The 8,923-nt window shown below is 33.2% G+C and overlaps 1 protein-coding gene across 3 annotated transcripts in view; it reads left to right on the top strand.

Moving 5' to 3' along the window:
• Positions 1-410: 410 nt before the first annotated feature.
• Positions 411-8,923, top strand: part of LOC106458033 (ragulator complex protein LAMTOR5 homolog) — a 21,526-nt gene continuing 13,013 nt past the window's right edge. The window contains exon 1 of one of the 3 annotated variants that reach the window (XM_013917485.2): positions 411-542. The gene's annotated coding sequence lies outside the window, so the exon portion shown is untranslated. Of the gene's footprint in view, positions 587-8,295; positions 8,315-8,923 lie in introns of those variants that run through there. The other 2 variants (XM_013917486.2, XM_022384164.1) reach the window with 2 other exon arrangements.

The following is an 8,923-nucleotide window of genomic DNA, read 5'->3' as shown; positions in this document are numbered from 1 at the left end:
TGGGGAGACCTTGAATTGAAAAACCAAGTATACAAATAACTAAACAAAATCGGGTTGTTTATGATACGCACCTTGTACACAGGCCCTTGAACCAGACATGTTTGAGCATTGAGTCAGAGAACTACTTTATAATATATATCTTGCTGAATCTCCTGTTATTCCATCGCTTTCGGAATTATAAATTTGACCTAAATATACCATAACCTTGACAAATGTTAGGCATACTGGTTCCTAATGCTTGCCAACTTTCGGCGTGTCAATCGTAACTTGTAAATAAGAAACTAATTTTCCAAGAAAAAATTTAAATCTAGTTTATTCCTACTAATTGAAGATAAATTTATGACATAAAAATGAAAACCGAAGTTCTTAAAAGAAGTTAAATTTGATATAAGCATTGAAAATATTATTTCACTAGGTAGCAGCTGTGCACTCAAGACTTATGACATTTCTCGGTGCACATTATTTTGCAGTGAAACATATCACGAGGTTTTCAGTCGAATAACGAGATTGTCTTACGTTTACGCCTGGTTTTATCGTCTAGTGTGAGTAATTTTTACGTACACAGAATAATTAATGAGATTGAACAGTAGGTAGAAATGATTTTTAGTTTTACTGAAACTAGTTTCAGATATTTTCTAGAAAGATTGTTTTTCTAAAATGTAATTTAAAATATATACATATTACGTTTGTGAAATTGCTTCATTAGAGTCATTACTTATTACACTAATAATAACACTGCATAGGGCGCACGCTGATACAGTGATTTACTAACCAGGAGCTAAGAGCCTGGAAAAATGGTTTTACGCAACCGAGTGTACATAAAAGGTTTGATGATGGATTTTGGGTATAGTTGACTTATCCGATCATAAGTTGCAGTGTGGTCAAACTGTGGTGTCTTTTTTTTTTTCTTCTAGGGTCCATTTTTCCAATATGGCTGTCATCGGAATTATGATTTAACTTATTTGATGTGATTCCAAATTCTAATGAACTGTATTTGACTTCAGGGCCCATGAGGATGCAGAATTTAACGTAAAAAAAAATTAAAATTTATAGATTTTATTTCAAAATGGCCGCCGTGGTTTTTTTTTTTAATCAAGTTTGTACAGAAATCTGATTTCTAGCCTCAAATTAGGTCAATTGGGCCAAAAACCAGATGATAAAGTAGATTTTAAATGAAAAGAGAAGTTAAAACCTATAGTAAATGATTGTTTAAATGTTTGATTCAAAATTGCTACAAATTACAATAACTGAATAAGATCCCTGATTTTAAACTGCTAGCCATAAGGGATTATTGGGTGACGTTATAATCATTTAACTTTTACTTTTAGATGTAAGTTTATTTAATTGTTTAAGAATGCAGCCATAATCTGATATTTAGGTACAAAAACATTCATAAGGTATGCTACAATATAACATGAAAGGGATCCATTTAAAAACAAAATGGAACAGTTGCTTATATTTCCAGTAAACCATTAATGACTGTTCCATTGAACATACATATTTTAAAATGCTTGAGAGAACATGATTACTATTTGTTGAATTTTATACTTTCAGAATTCACATGTTATCAGTATGAAGCATACATCAAAATTACATGTTCATGTATTACAATTGCTCAGTCCTCGTTAGAAATTTCTTCCACCCGTCTAGCAGAGTTTGACATCGTTTGCTGCCTATGCAGACACAACTTTTGGAACAGTTCAGATAGTTCATTTTACAAAAGCACCTATTTGTTCTGCATAAGGAATTTTTGTACATATACATCACTAGTTCCAGGAGATCAGTTGGAGTAGCTATTTGATTCATGAGTATTGGCCTCAAACTATCATCCACCAATTTCCAGTTGTGCAAAGAAGGATCAGGTAGATTGATCATTGATGTCAGTGATTTTTGCCACATCTGAACCTGATAATTTGCTCATTTAATGTGCAAATGCAAACTGACTGTAGTGGTAGCAAGTGTTCATTTCTCTGACCCTTCTGACAGAAAAGTAAGTACCATGTTGCCTGGAATGTTAATATCTCCATACCATCAGCACATGAAGGATTCAGTCTTTGCCATTAAATCTGCAAATATTTTAACTTGGACCCCTATTTGGCCCAGAGTCATTTTGGCATCATTGTCAATACAGAGCAACCTGAAGGCCTTCTTTTTCCCATTACCACATAGTGCACTTGTAGAATCACAACCAGTGAGGGCATGGAAACTGGGTAAAGTTTCTGTTGTATTGTTCTGACATATCACACACATGTTGAAGTGTGCTCCTGAAGGAAAGCTTTAAAGTTGATGTTTTAATCCATCTTTCACTTTGAGCTCAATCTCCAAAATTAAAAAAAAGAAAGAAAAAAAGGTGTTCAGTTATTCTTCTGTTGAGGCATAGATATTTATATACTCTTATGTGTTAATTAATTTTAAATTACTACTTCTTAATTAGTCTTATAATGTCCATTGGAATAAAAAACTATTAACAAAACTTTTTGGATGATTTACTTAAGTGATCATTTATTTGGAGGATCCACCCTACACATATGAGAGCTGTGGTATTGTGCAGGAAAGAGCCAGATCTATCTTTAACACAAATCTTGTACTTATCTTGTACTAAAGGATATAAAGACAGTGTGACATACATCTGAACTAATCATTTAATCGCAAAAAAACATCATGTTGCTATGCATAGCACTGAGTAGTGAAAAGTCATGTTTAAACAAGTACACCTGAAAAATGAAAATACAACTGAGGTTGTGTAGGTTCCACTTGATAGTTCAGAAATAATCTTCAAGTACACTTATCAATGTGGAATGAGATGATGGCCTTATACTGCCAACTAAAACTGGATACACTTAAAGAATATGCTTTTAGGTGGAGGTGTTATAATTATTTATTTGCATGATTATCATTGGTAAATGTGAATTGAGAACAAGCATGATCCAAAATACTAAATTTTAGCCTTAAATGGCAGACATTTTAAAATAGACTGTATAATTACAAATTTTTATGTTCAGTTCTGCACCCTCATGGCCCCTGAAGTCAAATACAATTAATTAGAATTTGGAATTGCATAAAATTTTCATCCAGAACAGAAGTTATGGTCAAATATGTTAAATCATGATTCTGATGATGACCCTATTGGAAAATGACCTCTAGAAAAAACTGACACCATGATTTGACTCCACTGCATGTTGTACGGTGATCAGGAAGGTCCACTCTACCAAAATTCACCATCAAAACTTTTCTGTACACTAAGTTACATAAGCTCTTTTATTAGAGCAGATACACAGAATAGCTGCCGGTCTAATAGTGACTGAGCCTTTATCTTAGAAATAGGAGTTAGAATACAAGCAAGTTTCATAAATACTTAACTATAAAGTTACTGATAGTGCTACTACTTTACCTTACTTGTTTCTACTAGTGTTAGTACACTGTACAGTATTAGTACCAGTATTACTGTTTGGTGATTGAGGTTTAAATCGAATATGGGAAACTCAGATATGATACCTTTAAATTTAAGTCTTTAAGGGAAATAGTTAAAAGCCTGACGAGCATTATTATTGCTCTGATGGAGCACTTAAAAGTTAAATACCACAAAATGTGACATGCTGTTATGTAATTTGGTTATTCCAACTCTCCTCAACAAAAATCAGGTGAAAATTATCTCTAAACCTGTTTTTTTTTTGTGTGTAATACAAAAAACATCCCCATTCCAGTATAACCAGATGACAATTTGTTGATAAACACAGTTTCCAATTTTGTATAGTGGTAGGCATACTTAGTTGTGAGCCTTTGTGTGGGATAAATTTTGGGCCCCCCTCTGGTCCCTTCCTGGCACAAATGTATGATTATGTATGGTAGAATACTGGTACCCATTTGATGGGCCGTGTAGAGCTTGTGGGTCCCTGTACACATCCTATCTGGCTGCCACTGCTGCTGCTCTGAAACAAGCAGCCCATTGCATAACATTAACAAGATACATAACATGCGTACATTTAGTTTAAAGAGGGACTTTAGGATATGTAAGATGCAAAAGACAAAACAAAAAACCTTATACACAATCTGATATTATTGCAGTACAGCTGTGAGTATTTTAACTTGGATACGTAAAGTTCTAACATATGATTTATATGTACATGTATCTTAAATTTGTATGCTGACATACTTAGCATCATTTCAGACAAATGTATTGGCATGTATGATTGTTCCAGGTTCTTCTGTACATTGAAGTTGGTACCTTGGCTTAGCTTTTCCCTTGCCAAAGCACCATTGTATGCATTTTAAGTTTTTTTTAATATTTATTTTAAATGCCTGTGAAGTACAGGGATAATGTTGATTTAGAGTTCTCCGATTTTCCACTTGACAGGAATATCACTGTGGACTGCTGGTTAGCAGGGGTGTTTCTGGAAGTAACAATTAATCGTACTCTGACCCGGCTGATATCCCTTCTTTGTTTTTGGGAGTGCTACATCTTCAATTACTCCAGAATAATTTAGGGGTTTGCAGACTATTAATTTTTGCACAATTTTCATGCTGTTAGAGAAAGGCAAAACACGTTCCCTACATAGGTGTGTAGAGACATGCATGAACACTGCCCTTCAAAGAGCTCAACTGCTAAAGGTGAAATTTTGCTTGATGCATGAATTGTCCAATCAGTCATCCTCTTCCGGCTCCTCTGATTATGATAGCCCACAAAAAGTTTGTATTCTTCAGGTAATCAATTATAAATACTGCATACTAAATTCAAATAAAAGATAAATTTTTATTTCATGAATACAATATTATGGGCCACTCACTTTTAACTGTTTCTATAAGAAAAGACAAATTTACCATATTATGTAAGTTAAGAAAGACAGCTTTAAATTCATAGCATGACAAAATACATATAGACTATACCATAGTAGTTGCAGTTATTTTTTTTGAGAACAGTGTGATAGAATTGCACCTTTTGCATTTCCCATAAATTTCATCAGATTGACTAGGTTAAAGAGTATTTTTAACTTAGTTTGTCAGTCAATGTTACCTGAAAGATAACTGAAAAGTGTTACTAAAGAAGTTTGAATATACATGTACACAGTAATACTTGTAGCCATGAGAATCTAGTAAAAGATGTATGGGGATATTAAAGACACACAGTGTAGAATCTAAATTGTTTTTCATAAACAAGAATGAAAAGTAATTTATAAGCAACACAAAGATGGAGACATCATGCTGCTGAAAATGTAAGATTGAGTTTCTTATGTGAATGAGTTTTTTTATTGAAATAATTCAGGAAAAATATCATGGATAATCTAATACAGAAAACAATAATGATTGTTGCAGGCAGTTATAATGAGGAGGTTACTTACATCTGAATATACTAATCCTGAAAAATACTTTCAAAAGTCATTTTACACTTCTATCAGCTATACCCAAATGAAATTAACCATTTTATTAAGTCATTTTAGCTTGTTAAAGAGAAGTTCATACATCTATATGGAACAAACCAAATGCATAAAGGCTAGCTTCTGTTGTTTAAACCTTTCCAGATGAAAGCTATGTCGTCCCATTTGTTGACTTGCTTTCAAAATTTTACTGAACTACTATTTCATGAATTTATGTCAATAAGTTTGGTATCAAACTGTACGTTATAATTCAAATTTTAGTATTATACCTTATTCAATTTCTTAATTTAAAAGCAAATATTAAAAAAAACAGTTAAACACTGATTTTTGTGTGTCAAGTGGTATGTTGAATGCAGCACTGATTCAAATTAGATGTTTGTGATTTTAAAATACTAAATCTATAGTTTCGTAGGAATTAGGAACTCAAATTACCGATGTTCACAAGCTAGAATATAAAATAAGAGCCTCTTACTTTTCAATTTGCTAAAACGTTGCTCATATAATAAATCAAACACAGTGGCATCCCGCCCACCTCTTTCCATTTTTGGAAATGCTCCGTTATGTACACTTACTTTCATATATGACATGAATAACCAATCGGAAGCTCCCAATGTCCCCCTAGTGGCTTTCTCAACCACTTAAACATGTTTGGAAACTATCTCTCTTTTGAACCAAGATTTCAAGGAGATAGGTTGTGTCTTTAGTCTGGTTAAAATTTTATATATTTTTTGAGTGAAATACAGCTTAGTTACTAAGATTGATAAATTATATTGGAATTCTATGGTATTGATATAATAATTTATGATTTTTTGGTAATTCAACTGTATATGTATAATACCTAAAAAAATTGTTTCATTTCCTCCACGTGCAAAATTCAAAAGGCTCAGCAACCTATGTCAAGCAGCAACCGAGTACAAATGTCATATCTAGAAGAGATAATTGTTTGCTTTACTTCTTTATATACTGCTCTGTGTTTCAAGAAAAATAAGTTTAAGAAATGTTGACTTCACAAACTACTAATTTGAACCAGTGCTGCATTCAACATATCACTTGACACACAAAAACCAACATTTATCTGTGTTTTTTATATTTACTTTTAAATTAACAAATTGAGTAATGTATAGTTCTAAAATTTGAATTATAATCTATAGTTTGATACCAAACTTATTGACATGAATAAATTCATGAAATAGTAATTCAATAAAATTTTGAATGCAAGTCAACAAATGAGATGACATGGCCTTTCACCTGTGATTTGACTCGAAAGGGAAACAGTAAAAGCAGAAGAATGATTTTCTGTTTTTGATTTGAGAATGAGTCCTTTTCGTTTGAACATTTGTGTCTGGGCAAAAAGTATGCCTTTCTGGAGAGGATTGTTTTATTTGATAAATGATTTGCAAATATTTTTTTGTTTTCCTTAAGTAGATTAATCAAGTGACAGTTGTCCCCATCTAGGCAAGTATATGCTGGTCTGGGGAGTTTTCTGTTAAAACATGACAGAAAGTGCAAAATATATTTAAATGTAATTCCTTTTGATAATTGTTGGAGAGAACTGGATTAATCGAATGATTCATGGCTTTTTGTGCTATTTAAGTACTCTTGGGAAATAATATGCTGGTCTGGCTTGTACCCTTTCCTATTTTGAGGCAGTATTTATAAGTTTTCTAAGTAGTAGGGTGACATGAAATAGTTTCACTTCAGCATTTCAGGTGTGTTAGAAGTTATAACATTGATGTTCCAAATGTTTCCTTGTTACTGTTATAAATTGAAAAAAAACAACCAAAAAACAATCATATAAATTAATGTAATAGATTCATATGGAGGCTGAATTTAGCTTCTTTTCTTTTTGAGAGGATGTGTAAATGTTGTCATAGAAAGGATGAAAGTATACAAGACAAACTGTTTTACTCAAATTTTCTAATGAAAAACAGATGTCATATTATGCCAAAAAAATAAGTCAGGAAATACACACACAAATGTTCTAATTCTTAGCACCCTAAAATCAATCCAGAAACATAATGTGATATTTTGTTTATATGTAAAATTAAACTTTTCATTAAACAAATTTCAACCCTTAAGTATATCTTTCTATCTAAATACATGTGTATTATATATATATAAATGTGTATGTGTGTGTATATAAAATTTTTATTTTATAGCTTAGCGATATCCATTGTCCTGTACTGCTCAGTTAGGCTTAACACATTTCTGTTATTTTCAATTCATCTGTAGTTCTACTTGTGGAATAATTGCTAATTATGTTAAATATTTTGTTAGCTAAGGCTTCATAAGTGTCGGTTAATTTTGGTGTACCTGTGGTTTTACTTCTGGATTACTCATCAGTGCAATTAGCTATTTTATTGTTCTTCAACACACAATATGTATTACATATGTTTCTTTCACTACCAGATTTATTACATTAATTTTGTTTAATTTATAATTTATACTTCTTACCCCTAATTTTGTTTGTGTGGACCCCAATATTACTTGCCTACCATTCAACTTTTCCATCTCTTTCCACATTTCTTCTTGGTTGGTTCCAGATGACCTTGTGGGTCCAGTACATGTTTTGGATTGCTTCATTGTTTTTCAAGGTTTTTTTTTTTCATTGAATTCATTTCCCACAATTTTCTTTCCTTACTCTACTGCTTTGTCTGTGATTTTTTTCCCCCTTCCTTCCTGATCCATTGGGTTTGGATTGTGATTTGATTGGCCTTTTATTCCTTATATCCTTCCTGGTGCCTTCACTTCAGTCATGCACATTCCCTTTTCCCTGCATATCAAACCTATTATCCATTTGAGTTACTTTTGTCTGTCAACCACTGGGACTACACCTTATATGTTCACTTCCCATTTTATACTTTGGGTAGCTGTTTCTTCCTTGTCGGGGTACTGTCATCCACCTGTTGCCATCCTTCATTCTTTCATGAGACTGTGATTGGGTAAGTTACATTTTAGTATATATACCTGTTATTTTTCAGGGGCATGTCCCTTTTTGTTTCTTTATGGATCCTGCTTTGTGGCGGGTGGTGCCTGTCTAGGTGTACTAAAACTAATTAAAGCTGCACTGTAAGGCCATGATAACTTAACAAATATAATTACATGGCCACTAAATACACACTGTTGAGATGGGGTGTTCCACAAGATTGCTTGTAGGTTTATCCTCTTGATATATTTGCTTCATTAATTTGCCGGTTCTGGACTGTACTCTCCCATGGACTTCATGGGTAAAGCAGAAAGGGATAGCTGCCCACCCCTGCCATGTCTTGTATTGACTAAATCGGTATGGTCTGCTTGTCAAAATAGGGTTTCATGGTCACCCATTGCACTGTCATTCCTCTGGACTCTCCAACTTGCTTTCACCCTCCCTTCTCTTCAAGTGGAATTTGAGAGTCCCTACCACTTTCCAAGCTGCTGGGGTGGTGGACCATAGAGGCATCTCTCTGAATGTGTTAATGAAAAACTAATAATACACACACACACACACACACACACACACACACACACACACACACACACACACACACACACACACACACACACACAACAAC

Source organism: Limulus polyphemus, unplaced genomic scaffold, assembly GCF_000517525.1.
Source record: "Limulus polyphemus unplaced genomic scaffold, Limulus_polyphemus-2.1.2 Scaffold406, whole genome shotgun sequence".
NCBI classification, from domain to species: Eukaryota; Metazoa; Arthropoda; class Merostomata; order Xiphosura; family Limulidae; genus Limulus; species Limulus polyphemus.
Note: the sequence above shows the minus strand (reverse complement) of the source record. Positions and strands in the feature narration are given on the sequence as shown.